The sequence below is a fragment of the Protopterus annectens genome, chromosome 2.part1 (genome assembly GCF_019279795.1).
Source record: "Protopterus annectens isolate FY-2018-M chromosome 2.part1, PAN1.0, whole genome shotgun sequence".
NCBI classification, from domain to species: Eukaryota; Metazoa; Chordata; order Ceratodontiformes; family Protopteridae; genus Protopterus; species Protopterus annectens.
In genome coordinates this window covers 993,032,830-993,055,803 of record NC_056729.1, presented here as the reverse complement: position 1 = coordinate 993,055,803, position 22,974 = coordinate 993,032,830, and positions in this window count along the sequence as shown.

The window sequence follows — 22,974 nt, the reverse complement described above, 5'->3', positions numbered from 1 at the left end:
GGACCTTGAGGCAGTCTGCATAGGATATTTTACTTACACCCTGTTCTTTTAGTGAGGAACCTCTGTGGACATTCCAATTGTTGGATATGCCTGGTTAGGTGCATACCAAAGGGGTATTGTACTCAGTGATTGGTCTGATGAATGCTGAATACAGTGGAACAATGACTTCCTTGGACTTAGATGCCCTACCTTTGTTTAAAGTTGTGCAATATAGAATGATTTCCTCACCACTGTAGACACATGATGGTCAAAGGCTAGATTATTGCCTATGTGTTTCCCCAAGTCCTTGATTACTGGGTCACCTCTTAGGGGTGTGTTGTCAATATGATAGTTACCAGGGGTGTATGACTTCCAGAAGGATAATATTATACATTTCTTGGCATTTAGTTTTTGTCTGTGGCTCTAACATCACTTGTTTGTCTGTGTCAGCCCCTCCTAGAGAACATCTGTGTCAGTGTGAGATTCAGTGACAGCTCCTAATTTGCAATCCACTGCAGATTTAGTCAGTCAGAGACCACCAACATTGGCCTTGACTTCAGAGAAGTAAATGCCAAAAAGGAGTGGTTCAAGGACTGATCCCCGTGGGACTCCACTTGTGACTGGCCTATTTGTAGAGGTGGATTCCCCAATATTAACTTCCTGGGTCCTGTCTGTGAGCCAGTTGGCTATCCACCGGGTGATATATGTGTTTGTACCTAACCTCTTGAGTATGTCAACAATGCCCAAGTGGGGTAGGGAGTGTAAACCATTTTTTCTTCATCCATTGTTTTGGTTACCTTCTCAAAGAAGTCCACCAGGTTGAGTAGGCATGATCTGCCCTTGACGAAACCAAACTGAGTTGGGTCCAGTGTCTGGAAGTTTACTATATCTCTATTAATCATTTACATAATAATTCTTTCCATAGCTTTACATATAAGGCTAGTGAGACTTAGGGGTCTGTAGTTTCCAGGGTCTGTAGATGGCCCAACTTTGTGCAGAGGGATGACAGTTGCTGTTCTCCATTCATGAGAATGAAGCCTGTTTGCAGACTACAGTTAAATAGCAATTTCAGAGGCCCTGATAGGTCATGTTTCATGCTATTTAGAAGGCATCCTGCGATATTGTTTGGGCCCATTGATGCAGTGTTCTTGGTCTTAAAGAGAGCATTAAGGCCCTGTTCCCTAGTGATAGTAGAGGGAGTTATATTTGAGGGTATTTCCTGAGGGAAGTTTGAGGAGGAAAGAGGGAAAAAGTTGGAGCTGGATTTATCAGCCAGGAGGTTTGCTATATCTTCTGGCTCATTATAGGTGGCTCCATTTACAATAAGCTCCGCACACAATTGTGTATTGTCGTTGAGGTCGTGGACATAGCTGATGAATGCTTTGTGGTTGTCCTTGGTCTGGGAGGTCAAATGTACCTCAAATTTGGCTTTGGCAGACTTTATTCATCCTCTGAGTTGTTTGTGTAGTTTGGTGAGAGTGCTTTTATCCTGCTGAGTGCTTCACTGCCTAATTTTTGCCATGATTTTCTTCCTCCTGTTATGCAGATTTTTGATTTTGTGATTCCACCAGAGTAGCTTGTTTTTGAGTTAGTTATGTACTTGTTCCTGGTGGATACAGTTGCCTCATGCAGCTATTAACATGTTTTGTGCAAGGTTTCTGCGAACAGTTCCGCATAAGCAGCAGTGTTCTCAGGGTTTATGGGGGCTTGAAATCTTGCCTAATGGCAAGTTAGCCTTACAGTAGTTCCTGAATATTCCAGGGTTAACTGGGGGTTCAAGTTTTATTTTTACTTCAGCGGAGACCATTGTGTGGTCTATCCTAACCAGGGCAGACATTACAGTAGGGAGCGTGCAGCTCTCTCCCATATTATTGAGGACCAAATCCAGTATGTTTGCACCCCTTCTTGGTGTGTTGACTATCTGGTCTAGGGAGTTTGTGTTTACAGAATCCAGGAATCTGTGTGCCTATGTTATATGTTTGGTGTCATACAGGATTCCCAGTTAATAATGGGGTAATTAAAGTTACCCATGAATATGGTATTGGGTTGGATGGTTAGTGTTGGTAATACGTTTAAATAAATGGTATGGATTTCCTGGGTCATAAGGGGGACATATAGCTTGCAAGGAAGTGGTGTTGGATTTTGCCTGTGGTCATGTGAACATGGAGCAGCTCAATTGCATTGTCCTGTCTGACCAGCATTGAAATACATTTATTTTTGATGTACACCTCCACCTTTACTCCTTGCCTGTGAAGTAACTGATCTAAATGTGTGGAAGGCATTATAACCTTACACTGCTGGTGTTCTCTCCATGGCTTTAAACCATTTCTCTGTGACCGCACTGATGTCAACATTATCTAGGGTGAAGACAGCTTCTAGAGAGTGGAGCTTTTTGTTTAGACTCCTAGCATTGAGCAGCAATACATTTAGATTTTCTTGGTTTTGATTTGCTATGTGGGAAGTACTTTCAGTTTGGCATTGCCTAAAAAAGGGACTATGGGGGAAGACAATGTTTTAGCTACTATTTGAAAGCCTATATGGGAGAGGTGCAGACCATCCCTGGCAAAGCAGTCTGCAATCTCTGAACATGCTGACAAATATTGCAACCCTTAGAATGACACCAAAAACTTAACCAATTATTAAAGTTAATCATCTTTTGTTTGTATTGTGGTATCATCCTTGGAGAAGGTAAAATGCTGCTCAATGCTAGGCTCATACCAGCCTGAGATACATATGTCAAGAGCTCCATAATGCCTCTCTTCATATAGTCTAGGGAGGTATGTCTCAGGTCATTTACTGCAACATAGACTATGGCTGAGTCATATTGGTACTTGTGGTTCAATGACCTGAGTGCTTCGCAATGTGTTGGATCCCAGCCCCTGATGGGCACCTGACCATGACTTTCTCTTTACTCAGCCTGGTGAGAGGGACTTCAATGTTTCTCATGATGGAGTCTCCAATGACTAGAATGTTGGATTGTGTGATGGGTTGCCCTATGGGCTTAGAGGTAGAGGCTCCACGAGATGTAGCTCTATGTGTTGATGTATGTGTTGTTTTGAAAGAGTGCATTTGGGGATTCTCAGGGTATTTGTTAAGTGTACTTAGGAGGTCTTTTTGGTTTAGGAAGGTTACATTTAAGTGCCTCAGCATATGTCTGTTTTGATTTGTGTGTGATGGGTGCAGTGTGTGTACTACTGACAATCTTATTGATATTAGGAGTACTTTTATGGGAGATGTTTGCCTCCAGTGACATTGAATAAATACATCTCTCACATACCATATCAGTTTGTTTGAGAATTAACTGGTTGTCAGTAAACATGAGACAATTTCTACTTTACAATAAAGACAACTCCAGACAAACGCCAGATACTTTAATAAGACAACAAAGCTTTTGGATTACAAATCCTTCATCAGTGTTAGAATACCTATACTAAATTCTAGAACCTTAAATAGTCAATTAAACAGTCACGTGATAACAGCCAGCCTATAAACATAAAAATAATTACAATAAGCATTTAATTATTTTAAAATTGTTTCTATATATAAAAAATATATAAAATATATAAAAATTCATAAAATCATTCCTCATCTTATTTCTTTCTGTTTTTTAACTAGTATTGGTTTAATAGTTAATGCATTATTCGGTCCTGGTTTCATATCAGCTCTCAGCCTAATTATCCAAGTATACTCTCTAGTCTCTAGAACATTGTTTATGTCCCCACCCCTAATCTACTTATGTACTACGTCTATTACTCTGAATTTAAAGCTATGGGCACTTCCATTTTCCATTACATGCTTACTTAAAGCATTACTTTCCATTCTCCTACGTATATTTGACTTATGCTCTATAATGCGATCTTTAAGTTTCCTGCTGCTTTTACCAACATAAAAACATGAGCACAGTGTACAGGCTGCCAGGTAAACAATATTTTCTGTATTACATGTTGCCATACATTTAAATACAACATTTTCTTTAGTTATTGGATGAATAAATGAAGTAGTGTCATTTTTAAAAATATCATCACAACAAGTACAATTTATACAGGGGTAGGTACCCATTTTAAAACTATTTTGCCTTAGCTTATTCTGTTTTGGAAAATCCTTATAGCATAGTTTGAGCTTCATATTTTGAGCATTTTTATATGCAAAGAAAGGCGTATTTTCCAATATCTGGCATATTTCTGGCATAGCCATCAAAATGCCCCAGTTCTTTTCTAGCCAGGGAATTGTTATGGCTAGGCTTGTATAGGCCCTAGGGCCAATAGCCTAGTACCAACCTATGAACCTATATGATTGGATGGGAGAAAGGAAATTCACCCTGGGGATCACATCAGTCGCCCTGCTAGACATGGGTCAGAGAAGTAAATAGTGTGGGAAGAAATAGCCAGGGAATTGTTATGGCTAGGCTTGTATAGGCCCTAGGGCCAATAGCCTAGTACCAACCTATGAACCTATATGATTCGATGGGAGAAAGGAAATTCACCCTGTGGATCACGTCAGTCGCCCTGCTAAACAGGGGTCCAGGGAAGTAAATAGTGTGGGAAGAAATAGCCAGGGAATTGTTATTAGCTAGGCTTGTATAGGCCCTAGGGCCGATAGCCTAGTACCAGCCTATGAACCTATGAACCTATGAACCTATTACTTTCTTTACCTGCTCAGTTCTTAAATTATAAGTTGCTACATATCTTATTACTTCTGCTTTATGTATATTCAATGGTGCGCTTTGTTACCTAATATTAAATGCCACCATATTATTAACTTTTCTAGCTTCTAAAGCTTCTTTTACATATTGGTTAACCATTCTATATGAGTAACCCCTTTCTAAAAATTCAGTTACCATGTTGTTTAATTGCTCTTCGCAAACCCCATCATCAGTATTCAACCTACTCACCCTTAACATTTGGGATTTTATTATTCCTTTAAATATATGTGGTAGATGCATACTGTTCTTATGTACTAAGTTAGCATAGTTGTTGGCAACTGCTGTACCCATGGCTACACCTGCTATCTGTAAATATGGTTCCTCATCAAACAGAAACACATTGGATTCACGAAGCCTCCATGTAAGAGTTAGCAAGTCTTACATGGAGGCTGCAGTTAAACGGGGTGATGTCAGCATGCCATGCATATTCATGAGGGCATGCTGAATCACACACTAGGCTAACACAGTCCATGTAGCAATGTTGGGGGCGTGTCCACATGGCGAGACCTGCAAAAAGACACGCCCCCAGAAGAATCACAGTCCCAAAAGGAAACTCCCACGAGCGAGTCCGAGGAAATGTCAAGAAATACAACAGCACACATGTCCCTACAGACAATTAACCCAACTGAAATGTAAAACGTAAAAATGAACAGTTTAATTTTTTTTTTAATTTCAAAAATGTTTGCCCGTAATTGCGCTCATTTGCGCGGGTGTGCTCTTCACTCAGCCACAGTTAGCAGTCATTGAAAAAAGCATATAAGCTCTAAATATGCAAAATAAGCCAAGTAGCAATAGCGTAGCAGTAGAGATGTCGGCCAAAGAGGAGGCAGTCACGATTCGAGCCCCAACAACATCATTTTTTTATTTTTAGTGAAATAAGCACAAAACAATCCCCTGACATATATGTATATATATATATATATATATATATATATATATATATATATATATATAATTATAATTTAAGTAAAATGCAATGAAATGGGCCATGTTTTATGAAGAAATCTGACACAATAAAAAATAAAATATTTTAGAAGTGCCCATAGCTGAGCAGCGCTCTAACAAGCTGAGTATGTTTGCCCGCAGGTGACCAGTGGTTTAACAGGTGTAATAGGAGTGCCTGGAGTTGAGCAGTGCTTTAACATGCTGAAAGTGTGTGCCCGTAGTTGTGCAACATTACACACAGCGTAATATGCATGCCCATAGCCAAATAACGCATTAACCAGCGTAACCCATTTGTGCGGAGCTGCGCAGCGCGCCAACCGGCTTACCGGCGGGCAACGTTGAGCAACCTGTATCAAAGCCGCCTTTAAACAGACACACCTCCTAGCCTGTCAAGACAATAGTAAAATAAAATAAAAAGCAATGCCCAGGCTCAAACCCAGGATACTGTGCATCACAGTCAAAGTACTGAACCACTAAGCCATGACAGCTGTACTGAAAAATGCAGTATTAGCATATATATAGGAATGAATGGAAATAGAAGCATGATAAAGCAGGTTTTGTGAAGCTGATACAATTCCAAAATGGCCAATCACAGATAAGTGCAGGAAAAACTGCATATATAAGCCCCATAGGCGGGAATACACAGCATAACTGATTGTGGAACCTATTTGCAGTCAGGATGGTAGGTGTAGGAGAGGGTAGTCACTTTCGAGCACAGAGGTGGGGTGTTGAGGAGTCCAAATACATGGTTTGGCTCCTAGTCCACGATCATGAGGGTCAACCCATGCAGGGACAGTTTCTGTGGGGTGCATATAAGGCAGAGGCGTGGGACTGCTTGGCACATGATCTCACCAGTGCCACAGGCATACCAAGGACTGGTGAACAGGTCCGTTACCACCATGTGGACCTGAAGAGATGGAAGCAGGACCAACTGAACCGTTGGATCCAGGAGGCCCGACAAATGCCCAACGCCCCACTACTGAGTAAGTATCCATGTTATTATGTATGTAAGGAATTATCCTAGCTGATATTATGGAGATGTATGTTCCAATATTACTTCATTTATATTACAGCTGCAGGTGTGCGTTCCCTGAATCGGCGAGCCTATGGTGATAGGCTGGAGCGGTTGCGCCACCAGGCAGGTTAGTAATTATATTTCTGTAATTGTTATACAATATAAGTGAGACAGCTTGTAAAAGAGTTCACTGTAGTTACATATTAATAAAGTTCAAATAACACTAGAAGAAAGATACTGCTAGTACTGTATGATTAGATAAGTGATGCAGCATGTAATCCAGAAATAAAAAGTAAACAAGTCTGAAATAGTGATTACCCACCTGAAGTGTAATATCAGATAACCTGCAGCAGCCTGAAAATCAGTGGTAAACAAGCTAAAGATAATAGACATGTGTCAAATACATCCCCTTAGAAAATCTGCCATATGAAACAAGTGAGTCTGTTGAAAAGGATTGTTGTAATGAAGTATGACATGTTAATAACACCTAGAATAAAGTACCATCTTGAATTGTAAAAATAAAACAAGTGAGAGTGTGAGAAAGAGATATGAATTGACCAAGAAAGCTGTTAAACTTCTGAATAAAGTATACTGCAGTCAGTACATAATGAAATGAATGAGACAGCCACAACCAAAAATTGAAATGTTTGAAATAAAGTACTGAAGATGGAATGTGTCTGTCCCACAATTTGTATATGTTGCTGTACCCTTGCAATATGGAGATAGAATGGTTGTCTGAAATAATGAACATCCACAGTTGTCTAGAGCCATATAAATGACATGTAGCAGAATGCTGTACCTGAACACAGCCAGATATGAAATATGTATGAATAAAAATGCAATGTATATTAATGTAGCAGTAACAGTCCCATCACCAACATTCCTAAGGTTACATATAGGAAACTGTATTAAGACCTGTAGGGTATATATATCTGCAGCTACTAGAGATGTACAGCATATGTATATGTAGTTGAAGTTGTTAATTAAATATTTCTTCACCCTACCCTATATTCACAAATAATGCCATTCCACAACAAACTGGGTATGTGTATTCACAATCAATTCCTATGGACATTTGTCCTGTTGGTTCAAACATATTTGCATGTACGTTGCTGCATGTGCCCTGTTCACATATCCAAACCTGATGGCCTGTTGCCATCAATCGACCCTGCATGCTGTTGGATTGTGTACTGTTGTTCAAAATATGCATGTGTTATGCTTGCTGTTCAATGTTTGGAATTCATGGGTGTTTGGTTAATGGGAATATTGATGCATGCTGTTACAACTAATTTGGAATGGTATTGTTTATTACTAACCCAAAATGTCATAAAATATTTCTAAACATAGGACAACAGGGAAGGCGGGTTCCAGCGGACCCACCTCTCCCACCTCAGCTGGCGAGTGCACCTGGCACTAGTGCCCAGACTGGAACCTCCTCCAGTGGCCCTGTGCCACCTTCGGGTGGAAGCGCTGCAAGGGATAGGGCTCATCCCCCATCTGCAAGTGTGGCCGGAGGAGACCGTCCACTCGCCCTCCAAAGTGTCCGGTCTGTGGTGCGTAGCGAGATCAGGCACTCTGTGCTTGAACCCCTACGCCAGCTTGAGGCTCGGGTGGCACAATTCACGGGTGTCCCTGCTGCCCATCCTACACAGCCCCCAGCACAGCCCCGTCCTGGGCTGTGAAGGCACAGTGGCAACTGCCCATGGGTGGGGATCTCAGTTCCACTGTTGCCATCTTTGGGCTCATGGGCTCGCGATATACCAACATCCGTCCCCGTCAATTGTGTTTTCTCCCCACATGTGTCATACTCCGCCCCTGTATGCGTCTTGTTTGTCTTGTCTGTTAACCTCCCCTACCTACCTCCCCAAATATACCTACTTCTTGTAACTCACATTCCACTCTCACCTGAAAAAAAAGGGCACTATTCCCGCAAAAAAATTACGCCCCATACATAGCTGCCCATTTTGCAGACATGTCTGCTGGACATGTGAAGTGGTAATTACAATTGGCTGTACAACATATGTTGTTGTCCTCACCCCTCTCTCAGGGGTGGAAGGTTTCAAATTTCACACCAAATTACAGACATATGCCCAGCTGTTGCTGATAAAGAAATGGGCAGCTATGGACCTTTCCTACATCCTTCCTGCAAATCCCGAGCTTGTTTTCCTACTGTCCTACCCTCTTTGTGCCCCCTTTTTCACCACTATCCTATCTCCCCATTTTCATTTCTTTCAAAGAAATTAGCACAGGTGTGAGCGAGAGTAAGCACTTTTAAGCAGTAGTAAGCGGGTGTGTGTTTGTGTGCGCTTAGCTAAGCATGTGTGCGCGAAGCTAAGCGACAGTGCGCATGCGTGAGCTCCACGCAAACCAGTGCTAACCCGCTTACAACTGCTTAAAAGTGCCTTATTCACTCTGAATGACAAGGCCTGTAGTCTGCTCAGCAGCAATATAAAATTCCTCTGTCAGTCTCAAACCCAGGACATTGGAAACACTAGTCTGCATGACTTACCACTAAGCCATGACTGATATACAAGAACTTTGTGCTGAAAGCAATATATCATGAAATAGTAGGACTGAATGTAAAGGGAATATAGGAAGGCTATTACACAAAGCTTTTCTTGTATCTTTACTGGCAATTCTTGTGGATTTGTATAACATTAGTGTGAGAAGAGAAACAGCCATGCTAGTTGGTAGCTAGTAGGTAATAATGTGACAGTAGCATCTTGCAAACCACACACACTATCAGAGCAGGATAAACACTGCCATATTTGGACAGGTATGAGGCCAGACCTTGCAACTGAGACTGATTTACAGGGATGTCCCTGATTTGAAAACAAATGTTAACTGTGCCCCACTGACTCCCTGTGAAATGTACTAACAGTAGGCAGAAAGGTGTTTTGTCCCACGTAATGCTAACTGTCAACTACTGAAAGTATGCACTGCGTGCATGTCAGAAATGGTGTATTAATACACATGCTCAAAATACCCCACAGTCACAACTGCAGAATATCTGAAATATATCACGGGTGTATCCCACTGATATGGACCATTCCCTGAGGTTGATAAAAGATACACCTGAGAGTGAGTATCTGAGGCTTGCAAGTGTCACAAACTCACAGGCATATCATTTTGTCTGCTGTCACACACTTCTTTGTGAATAGCTGTAGAATAGCTTCCACAAGCAAACCCACATGTAGGTGTACAACCCACAAATATCAAAGGAGGTATCCAACTAATAACAGAAGGACAGTATAGCAGTTTACAAGCACTGCATGTGCCTGCTATCCATAACTGTTAATACAAAGTACAAGGTGACACTACTGCTCAGCAGCAAAATAAAATACCCTTGTAGGTGTCAAGCCCCACACCTTGACCAGACCAGACTGCATGCAGTACCACCAAACCACAACAAACATATAAGGAATTGCTGCTGAAAGAAATATAGTAAGCATTACAAGGAGTGAATGTGAATGGAAAATAGGAAAGCCATAGCAACACATTCCAGTAAAGACACCTAGCAGGCCTCCAAGGAGTGAATGTAAAGGCTAAATAGTGAAGCCATAGCAACAAATTGCATGAGCCGCTGCTGTAAACCAGTTACTCCACAAGCACAACAGGAAAGCACATACTCACATTTAAACTGTTTTAGTATTATTTGGTGTCAGTTAACATGCACACTGAGAAGAATAAACTGGAGGAAGCAATAGTCAGGTGTCAGTACAACATGCATGTCAGTGCCTACAACACAGCCTGAAATATGAGAGACATACCAACCTTTACGCTCACACAACAGTGTCCACATCATACCAGCATGGTCCCCACCTTGAAAATCTGAAAGGGCTACGCCTACCTCACCTAACATTTTATAGCACTGTCCTGAAATCACAGTGAGAACTGCAATAACCACACAGCAGGCTGCATGCAATTAGCAAATGCTGGCTAACAATTGGTGCAGAGGCCATCACATGCACATCTGCAAATACCTACAAAAGCAGCCTGTACTCCCAGTCCACACATGCAATGCATTCATTGCAACAGCCGGAGGGAGAGACAGAGAGAGAGAGAAAAAACAAAACAAAAAAAATGAATAAGAGACACAGACAGCCGAAAATAAAACACTACAGAACAGCAGGCTAATCAGCAGCAAGCCATCAAAAATAGCAGTGTCCAACAAAGGTAATGTAAACTAATAATGTAATAGTCTACATAATGTGAACCCTCCATATGTGTTAGCAGTATGTGTATATATATATATATATATATATATATATATATATATATATATATATATATATATATATATATATATATATATATATATATATATATGAAGATGTGCATAGGGCAGGGGACATACTGCAACTGTTAGTGAAGGCTGGACATACATATGTATGTGAAGGATGCTATGTGCACATATCAATGTAGGTTGTAGTGCAACGTACAATGTAGGTTGTACAGTAATGAATGTTTAGCAGTATGTTAGTGTGTGTATTTGTATGTGTAAATAAAAAGGTATATATATATATATATATATATATATATATATATATATATATATATATATATATATATATATATTATATGTATATGTATGTATATTAATATATGTATCTATATATAATATGCATATATGTATACATAGATAGAGAGGGATGTAGAAATAGATAGACCCAGAATGATACCACAGTACAAGGACAAAATGATTGACCTCAACAATTGGCTAAGCTCCTGGTGTCATTCTAAGGGGATCCAGCATCTGTCTGCCTGGGACGACATGATCGACAGCCCATGATGCTTGCCAGAGATGGCCTTCACCTGTCGCCCACAGGATTCTGGATACTGGCTAAGACTCATGCCACCCCTATAGTGCCTTTGTCAGGCAAGGTTCAAATGACAAATTCACCACCGTAAACGGTGACATCTGTGACATCTGTGCAGTGACAGAGACCTGGTTCAAAGCTCCAGAGAGCACCCCTGCATTACCAGGCTTCAATTCATACCACACCTTTTGGCCACCTAACCCAGAAAGAAGCACTAAAGGTGGAGGCGTGTCCATATTCATTAAGGATATCCACACCTCCAGGCTAGTTGCACAGCATAATACATCTGAGGTATCCAAGTGCAACTAACTCTGGGCAAGACAGCAATCCAAATCGTTGCTTGCTACAGACCCCCCACCATGCCCCAGGATTCACACCCCTCATTTCATGATACATTGGAAAGTATTGGGTACAACCCAACACCCTAATAATGGCTGATTTCACCTACCCCACCATTAACTGGAAAAACTACTCCTGTACCAACTTTTTTGCTCAACGTTTTCTAGAATTCATAAATACCAATGCCTTGGATCAACTTATGCACGCCCCCACCAGGGGCAGCAATATCCCAGACTTGGTCATCACCAACATGGGAAACCGGTGTTCCACACCAGAGGTCAATTCCTCGTTGGTCAGATCCGACCACAAGGTAATCAGCCTAGACATCCACATCCCACCCACAGCCCCAATTAGGAACACCATCGTAACAAACTTCACAAAAGCCAATGTCACACTTCCTAACACAGAAGTGGCAAACTGCATGACACCCATGCAGATGGACAATAGAGGTATGACTGCTGAATCCTACACAAATGCACTGTATAAGCACTTACACGAGTGCATCAATCATGCTATCCCTAATAGAACCAAGATGTTATCCCCCAGACAAAGGAAGCCAGTCTGGTGGTCCTCTGCCATAAACAAACTCTACAACAGAAGAAAGAAACTGTTGCAAAAATAAGTAAATGCCCATGACTGGAGGAACTCCCTGGTCAACTTCTGTAAGAAGCTGGGATCCCTCGTAAAATCCCCCAAAGCTAGTTACGAAAACAAAATTGCCACTGACACTAAAGACAACCACAAAGCATTCAATAGCTATGTCAAGAATCTAAATGGGAACACTCAGATCTGCTCTGAGTTACAGCATAATGGTACTAAAATACAGAACCAACTGATATTGCTAACATCCTGGCAGATAGGTTCATTGCTAACTTTACCTCCTTCTCACCCCCTAGAGGGCCCATCTCTATACTGGAAGAATGCAAAGTCCCTATAATCACAGCTGCACAGGTAAAATACACACTCTCCAAAGCCAAGAACACAGCATCCATGGGACCTGATAATATCCCAGGCTGCGTTCTACACGAACCACTGAATGAACTGGCACCCTACCACAGTACCATGTTCAATCATAGCCTCACCTCAGGCTTTGTAGCCACTGAATGGTGCACAACAACACATCTCGCTCCATAAAGGGGGAGCCACGATGGACCACGGTAACTACCTCCCCATTAGCCTGATGAGCCTGGCTGCAAGGCCATGGAATGTATCATCATGGAACACATAAACAAAGACATTGGTAATCTCCAAACTCTGAACCCTACTCAGTTTGGATTTGTAAAAGGCAGATCATGTCTCCTAAACCTGATTGACTTCTATGAAGCAGTCACCAAAGCCATAGATGATGGTTAAATGGTTCACACAGCTTATGTAGATCTCGCCAAGGCTTTCAACACCATTCCCCATTCTGGAATTATAGATAAGCACACTAAACTAGTTATAAATCTCTATGTCATAAGATGGGTTGCCAACTGGCTCACGGACAAAACCCACACTGTGAAAGTTGCGTATTCCAAATCTGACATCAGAGCAGTGACAAGTGGAGTACCACAGGGTTCAGTCCTGGGTCCTCTCCTGTTTGGTATCTACTTCTCTGAAGTGCAGGCCAACACAGAAGGTCTTTGGCTAACAAAGTTTGCAGATGACTGCAAACTAGGAGCCATAATCGCAACTCCTAACGGTGTGGGCAAACTACAAAAGGCCCTCACTGAGACAGATACCTGGTGTCAAAGCCATGGCCTGAAGCTCAATGCCAAAATGTGTATTGTCATCCCCATGGTAAAACTTCTGTACCCATGAACTACCACATAGCTGGTAGTCTACTTAATGCCGAAAATGTGATAATAGACCTTGGGACACAGGTGCACAGTAGTCTCTCCTTTGATAATCACATCGCCACAGTGGTCGGGAAATCCTTCTACATGGCTCATCTCATCACAAAAGGATTCCCATCCAGAAAAAAGAGGTCATTGTTCCCCTCAACTCATCACTTATTAGACCCATTATAGAGTACAACACCCCTTTTGGTATGTACCTCACAAGACAACTACAACAACTGGGAAGACCACAGAAATACCTCACAAAGAGGATTACTGGCCTCAAACAGATGCCCTATGCAGACCGTCTCAAAAAACTACAGCTTGACTCCATGGCATATCGCCTACTCAGGGGTGATCTCTGCCTAACATACACAGCTATGTCAAACCTAGAGCTGTTGGACATGCTCCACTTAAAGAAATCCCACTCCCTCTGAGCTACACACTCTAGGGACCTTAACCTTGTCACCACAATAAACAGAACATGCTGGAGGGATAGAGTTCTGTCCCAGACACTTCCCATACTCTGGAACAGACTACCTATCTATGTCAAACAGAGCTCCTCATTAGCACTCTTCAAGAAAGATCTTGATGATTGGATGGGAAATTCACCCCGGGGATTACGTCTGTGGCTCTGCTCAAGAGGGGCATAAGAAAATACCTTTCTTGGGTGGCAAAAGGCAGGGTACATTTATTGGCTAGGCTTGTATGGCCCTAGGGCTGATAGCCTAGTACCTACCTATGAACCTATGAACATATATAGATAGATGGATAGAATATGTATATATAAATATTATGTAATAGACACATACATATGTAGATATATATAGATACATATACATATACAGACAGATATGAATGTCTACAGATATGTATGTATATGAATATCTCTCTCTCTATCTCTCACCCTCTCTCTCTCTCTCTCTATATATATATATATATATATATATATATATATATATATATATATATATATATATATATATACACTGAGAGAGGCACATGTGTGCAGATGTATTGCAACAGCTGCCTGGTGACAAAGGCATGTACCGAACACCAGTGCGGATACAGGAGTACCATACACCATTCCAACACACTTACACCACTAACCACCACATATGTGGTTGCCTGCCTACTACTGGATGTGTCAGGAGGGAACATGGGAAACAAGTGTACAATAGCCTCCCCTTTGATATTCACAGTGGCACACCAGTCTTGTACTACCTGTACATGGTACATGTCAGCAGAAATGGTGTGTCAGCTAGTGAAATGTAAGTCACTGTACCCCTCTATACCTCACAATATCCTACATGGTATGTACCTCCCATGACAACTACAGAAAGGGAGAAGGATACAGACATACCTAACAAACAGTGATAATGCCCTCAAACACATTACCTATGCAGAGTGACTGACAAAACCACAGATAGAGTGACTCTCAAACTAACGACACACAGCTTACCACTGTTGGATATACATAGTTAAGTCACACCCATAACAGTTGTCCAACAACCATGGTAACACCTCACAATATCCCCAGCATAAATGACCTATGTCTGTCATCCTTGGCACCGCAGTAAAGAGCACATGGTGGAGGTACAGGTTCCTACCCACAAATAGGCCATACCCTGGAGTAAACCACCCAGCATTACAAAGCAAGGATCCCCATTAGTAGATGTCAGACATACCCCTGTTAAATGTTATGCAGATAGGTAGTATGCCATATGAGTCACCCTTTGTAACTGTTTGACAGGAGCAAGTACAACCACATTACATGTGTCCCAAGGGGCAGGGTAGCATAACAGTATGCTGCTCTAGGCCCAGGCCCAATAGCATACTACTTGCCTATGACATAATGCAAACACACATGTACTCATTGCAATACCAACTATGTGAGGTGGAATGAGTGTGCCACTGACTGTGTGCAAGGTCTGTAATGGTGTGATTGCTCAGCATGACTTTGTGTCTGTCATGGTAGTGTGTGTCCTTGGTGTGAGGCCAGAGAAAGATGTGTCAGGTATTGGGATACAAACATAGTACATTGCCATATGTTGTGCTGTGGTTCCCTGTATGTGACTGTGGTGTAGGTATGGTTATGGCAACAAAGACTACGGTGCATTACCAGTGACATTTGTACTGTGCATTGCATGCATTGCATGGGTTGACAATGTTCCCCATACATTACCTTGATACAAACCCCCAGTGTGAGGCTGTGCATTGGACCTCAAACAGTGTGCCGACTGCTGGAGTATACTTGTTTGTTGTGTGGAGTGTGTCAGGTACTGTCACAGAGTTGTCGGCTGAGCACTGATATGTGGTCATTTACATGTGTATCCCCCAATAGACAGACAGATGCTATATATGGCAGTTCAGTGATATCACTACAGTAGAGTTTTATGTGTGCCATATCACTTGCTCACATATTTTTCTTTTCCTTCCAGGGCAATGGAGCACCAGCGCAATCACACATACTCTGCTGCAGAGGAAGAGGAGATACACCAGAGCCTGGTGCGGGATTTTGACACACTCTTTTCCCGCACCAGCCAGAACCAGCAGGAGAGGGCTGCACTGTGGCAAGACCTTGTCCGTCGGGTAAATGACATAGGCATGCACAACCGGACATATGAGCAGGTACGCCATCACTGCAGTGATTTAATTAGAAATGTCCATCAGCGTGCATCTGATATCCACAGGCAACAGCTTGCCACAGGTGGTGGGGCGGCTATACACCCCCCCTTCACCAGGCTGGAGGGGCCCCTCCTAAGTGTTGTGGCTCCAGCCCAACAACAACATCCGCACACATGTGTAATGATGGAGGCTGGAGCCACCCAGCAGGAGGACTTGGAGCGTGCAGGTAACATGCCATATCTATAGTTGACTGTTCTCTACACTGGTAGTTTATGCATGTGTGAGGTGTGTACTGTGTTTGTAGCTATTATCCTGGTAATTATTGTGCAAGAGTGATATTCTCAATATCGGCAGTAGACATGTGAAAGCCAACTGTTGTACTACTGAACTGCATCATACTCACAGTATCACTGGCACAGTTGTGCCCACTGACAATGAATGTCTTATTTGTGCAGGTCCCTCTGGTGTAACAGCAAGGCAGCCAATCCATGCTGGTGAGTGTGTAATAACATTCCTTTAATACTTATGATAGTAATAGTAATGATACCCTAAAATGGTATTGCTATGTGTGTGATTGCAGGTGTGTCTGTGTCTGTGTGTTTGTATCTCATGTACTGAGGTGTGTGCATGTGTGCATGTGTGCATGTGTGCATGTGCCCATGTGTGCATGTGCCCATGTGTGCATGTGTGCATGTGTGCATGTGCCCATGTGTGCATGTGTGCATGTGTGCATGTGCGCATGTGCGCATGTGTGCATGTGTGCATGTGTGCATGTGTGCATGTGCCCATGTGTGCATGTGTGCATGTGTGGTAACATTGTGTGCACATTGTAAACTGTGTTTCCTGTCATCTTCTCACAGGTTCTGGTGCTGCTCTGGTGGTGTGCAGCAGGGAACCTGAATCTGCTGCTGGGGATAGTGATAATGATGATACCTGTGTAATGGCACAGGGAGGTTTGTCAGGGTCAGTTGTTGGTCAGCCAATCGACAGTACACAGCTGTCAACCCCATCAATGCGCACAGTCATCCTGCCAATACATCCATTGTCACCAATATCCCTAGGTGATGGACAGCATACAGTGGGCATTGACCAGGGTAATGTGGTATCAGTGGCACATGCATCCCCTCACAGCAGCCATGGCCAGAGTCCTGACATGGTACCACACAGGCAGATGTCCAGGGGTTCTCATGGGAGCATCCGTGGTCGTACTGCCCCTGTCAGACGTGCCCACAGAGGTCTTTCAACCTCAGCTATGTTCCGGGCTGTAATGCAGGCACAGTCACGTATGGAACGGTACACCAGACAGGGTCTGAGGAAGCTGAGAGCACATCGCACTGCTATGAATGACACTATGCATGACGTTGTGGCTGCCATCCGTAATTTCACCAAGGTCATTGACAGACGTTGGGGGGACACATTAGATCTGTTCCACAACTACATGTTCATGAGCCAGGGCAACGCAGGGCAGTTGAGGTGTCGACGTGGATGAATGCCAGCAACAGCAGCAGCTGGCAGTCATTGCGGATGACAACAAACCCGCGGCCGCTCCCATAGTGCCAGTACCAGCCCCAGCAATGCTGGGTCTGTGCTGTCATCAGACCACCCTAGGAGACCATGTGCACGTGGCTCTGGACAGTCCCAGCAGGGACATGTCTCCAGTCAACAACCACCTGCTTCTGATGACAGTACCCAGTCTGGCTTAGTACCTCATACTGTCCGTAGCATCCCTGCCAGGCACAGTTACCATGCCCGTGGCCAGAGACAGTGATCTGTACGACCTGGCAGGTACAGTTTGTGGCTGTCCACAAACACCCGTATATGGCGGCCACAAGGTGGAACTATGTGCATGCATACACACATGCATAATGCTAACACCTAGGGCTAACACATACATGCACACACTGCATCAACATTGCCCCATGTTCTACGGTTGTCCCTCACTAACACACACACACATACATGTCGATTGGTTGTATCATTGGCAGACTCAGACATACCAAGTACACACCCTGTGCATATGATGAAACTGTGCCACCTCCTGCAATATGTAACATCGATGCAGGACCGGTTAACATGGTGCTGATGCACAGGGTGACTACATAGATGTGTAGTAATATTATCATGTCAACTGTACAGTGTAATGATATAATTGTGGGTATATCCCAGCATGCCTGATGCATTAACAGTATGATTGTCACTGTATTGTTTGGTACACCCCTATTAATTACTATAGTGTAATGACTGCACATCTTTGCATTTTGCTGGTAAGGCTGTAAACAGAAGGCCACCTACATAGGTAGCACAGGGGTCTAAGAAAATGGAAATTATGATACTCAATGGTGGACATGTAAACCACAAGATGCATGCAGTGCAACCTCTACTCTACATGGAGAATGTTGATATCTGTGCAGTAACAGATAACAGGTCCAAGACTCCCAAGAGCACCTTAGCACTACCAGGTTACACCTCATACCATGCTTGACAGCCCCAAAACACACAACTAACTATGGCGGGAGGTGAGTCTCATTAAAAGTCAGGGATACTGTGGTGGCAGGACAGGTAGCATACAGCCTACTAAGTTGGGGAATCCTGATTGAGGGCTCAGTGTCTGTCATTATAAATGTGTATTAGTTCTGGTTTAAGCACTTGGGCTTCAGGCCAGTTATTTGACATTACAAAGGTTCATGGTCTGCACTCTTGTGGGAGGAGAGGCTGGACTCTGCCCATCTGAGCTGGGAATTTCTGGCTAAAGGCTTATAGTGCCTGCATATTTGAACTGTTTCTTACTGAAACTGGTACACCTTGTTTGCTGTAGCATAGACTAGATCCATTCCTGCTGATTGTAGCTTTGTTTGTATGCTTGTTTGCTTGTTATTTCCCTGAAACACTAATTCCACCTGAAACGCAGCTTTACAGTGCCTCTGTGGATCCCTAGTGACATGTGCATTGCTTACTGTATGTATGTCCTTGTTTCACTTGACAGAAAGTTAGTGTTTGTCATTTATGCAATTAAGTTACCTGTAACACATTGCATTTGAGATACCTGGCACTTGCTCACTAAAGCATTTATATATGCCAGCACTAACAAATTAAAAGCACTACACCCTCACAAACTCACCTTGCGTACCTTGTTCCCCATTGGCCCTTATTGTTGTTAATTATAAAGGAATTCCCAATACTATCCTAGCATGTTCAAATGTCAGTTGCCAATCTCCTCCACAGTCCAGCTGGTGAATCTGGGAATCTAGAGGCAATGTTACAACTGCATCATTTACACAGTCAACCCTCTCCTCCTCCCAACAAATTCCACCACATGTGAGAGATGCAACCATATATCCAAACTGCAGGCTAAGCTCTCTCAACTCAGTACTGGCAAAACCTGTCAGGAGGAGAAGGAAACCACGGTCACTACAATTCCAGTCTCACATAGACCTACCATGACAGCAGTCCAAACAAATAAACACATACAAACATACTCGGAGTCTCTAAGTAAAGGTCTGCCTACACAGCAGACACCTCCAAAGCAGACACACAAGCAACCGCTACCCCAGAACAGAACGCATGCAACACATAGCTCACAAAGCCAGTGTGCCAAACATTCACAGCATGTAAGGCTAAACAACACACCTGCTACACTTGTGATGGGTTCCTCTATTGTCAGGTACACTGATGTTCCACTCACCAGGCTGAACAAGGAGAAGGTCATGGTGAGATGCCTGTCGGGCGCTATGATCTGCCACATAACACAAGCACACAGGTCACTCCAAGGCATGTACAAATATGACTCAGTCAGTGTCAATGCCAGTGTGAATGACCTGAGACGTACCTCCCTGGACTACATAATGAGAGACATAGAGGAGCTCTCTGAGCATGTGGCCCAGACTGGTATGACCCTGACCTTGAGTAGCATCTTACCCTCACCAAGAATGATGACACAATATGTAGACAAGATGATCAATTCAGACAATTGGCTTATGTTTCAGTGTCATTCAAAGGGGATCCAATGCCTGTCAGCCTGGGATGACATGCTCAACAAGCCACACTGCTTTGCTAGGGACAGCTTGCACCTGTCACCCATGGGCTTTCGGATATTGGCAAAGGCTCTTGATACACCCATATATGTGTCTTTTTAGGCAAGGCTCAACAGACAAGACCACCTCCATAGGTATCACAAGAGATAGGAAACTAATAGTAATGCTACTCAACGCCAGCAGTGTAAACTTCAAGATGCATGCACTGGAAACTGTCCTTAGCATGGAGAACATCAATATCTGTGCAGTAACAGAATCCTGGTTCAAGGCCCCCAAAAGCACCCCAGCACTGGCAGGTTATACCTCATACCATGCTTGTCGGCCACATAACTTGCACCAAAACAGAACAGGAGGGGGAGTATCAATATTCATCAAAGATACACACACCTCCAGGTTGGTGGCACAGCACGAAGCATCAGAGACTATCCATGTGCAACTAACAGTGGGTAAGACTGCCTTCCAGTTCATAGCCTGGCACACACCACACTCCCACACCCAGGTAACCCACTTGGCCTTTTTAAGAATACATGAATATCTGCAGGTGTCTCCAAACAACAATATATTGGGCAGCTTCATTTACCCACACATAGACTGGGAGCATTACTGTAGCTCCAACACCCTAGGTGTAACGTTCCTAGAATACATACACTCAATTGCTATTGAACAACTTGTTACCACTCCCACAAAAGGGGAAAACATGCTGCACCTGTTCATCACCAACATGTGGACTATATGCTCCAGACCAGAAGTGTATCCCTCGCTGGTAAGATGACACCATAGACTACTCTCACTGTATATTCACATACCAAATGCAGCCCCTGCACAGAAAACCACAGTCATAAAGTTGTGTAATGCAAATTACATGTATTCACATGAGGCAGGCTTCACACATGGGAACTATTTCAGGTCACAGGTACATATGTCTATGTGGCACACACATACCTCATGTGTGCATTGACATTACTGATATGATCTATGTCATACAATATTAAGAGCAACACCCCACACACATGGACAAACTGTGTGACAAAAACACACATGGCATTTGTAAGATTCAAGCTCCTACCTAACTATGTTATGACACTTGAGAGAGATGCATTAGCAGAACATGCTATCCACATTACTGGGAGGTTACCCTTCTCCTGCTGTACTTATAGGGTGCTGACATCATCAGTGTTTAGAAAGAGGAATGTGCATCATGCAGTGTGTTCTTCTAGTTGGCAAATGGGACATTTCTATCACACAGAATTGCACACACACTAACCTCCCTCACTCAAACACACACACTGAGCATTTGCAGGATTTAACCCCCTACCTAACTATGTTATGACATTTGTGAGAGACGCATTAGCAGAGCACGCTATTCGAATTACTGTGAGGTTTCCCTTCTCCTGCTGTACTTATAGGGTGCTGACATCATCAGTGTTTAGAAAGAGGAGTGTGCATCATGCAGTGTGTTCTTCTAGTTGGCAAAAGGGACATTTCTTTTACACACACTAATCCCCCTCACCCAAACTGAGCATTTTCAGGATTTAAACCCCTACCTAACTATGCTATGACACTTGTGAGAGACGCATTAGTGAAGCGCGCTTTTCAAATTACTGGGAGGTTTCCCTTCTCCTGCTGTACTTATAGGGTGCTGACATCATCAGTGTTTAGAAAGAGGAGTGTGCATCATGCAGTGTGTTCTTCTAGTTGGCAAAAGAGACATTTCTTTCACACAGAATTGCACTCACACTAACACCCCTCACCCAAACACACACTGAGCATTTCCAAGATTCAAACCCCTACCTAACTATGTTATGACACTTGTGAGAGATGCATTAGCAGAGCGCGCTATTCAAATTACTGGGAGGGTTCCCTTCTCCTGCTGTACTTATAGGGTGCTGACATCATCAGTGTTTAGAAAGAGGAGTGTGCATCATGAAGTGTGTTCTTCTAGTTGGCAAAAGGGACATTTCTTTCACACAGAATTGCACACATACTAACCCCCCTCACCCAAACACACACACTGAGCATTTGCAGGATTTAAACCCCTATCTAACTATGTTATGACACTTGTGAGAGACACATTAGCGGAGCACGCTATTCAAATTACTGGGAGGTTTCCCTTCTCCTGCTGTACTTATAGGGTGCTGACATCATCAGTGTTTAGAAAGAGGAGTGTGCATCATGCAGTGTGTTCTTCTAGTTGGCAAAAGGGACATTTCTTTCACACAGAATTGCACACACACTAACCCCCCTCACCCAAACACACACACACACTGAGCATTTGCAGGATTCAAACATGGATGTGACATTCCAAATTTAACCCCTGGGATCTCCACTGTGTCCCTGCTTGACGGAGGCACAGCACACTAGCCTTAAATGGTGCCTTCTGTGACCTACTTTACAGAGGCACAGTAGCCTACTGTACTGGGGAGGCAGATGCCAAGCACACTCTGACTAAGCTTGTATTCCCTTGGGCAAACAGCCTAGTATTGACGTCTACACCCATATGTTTAATTTTCAGATGCACAATATTTGTTGCTGATAAACTGTTTGCAGGTCTTTATTGCCATAGCTTTCCCTGTTTCTATGTACAACTTGTGTATCTGTGGAAGATGTTTGAATATGTGTGGGATCCACTATTTAACTTATGTCTCTGTAGTCATTTAACTGTGTGCACAGGGCAGATTGCTGTATTGTGGTTGGTTCC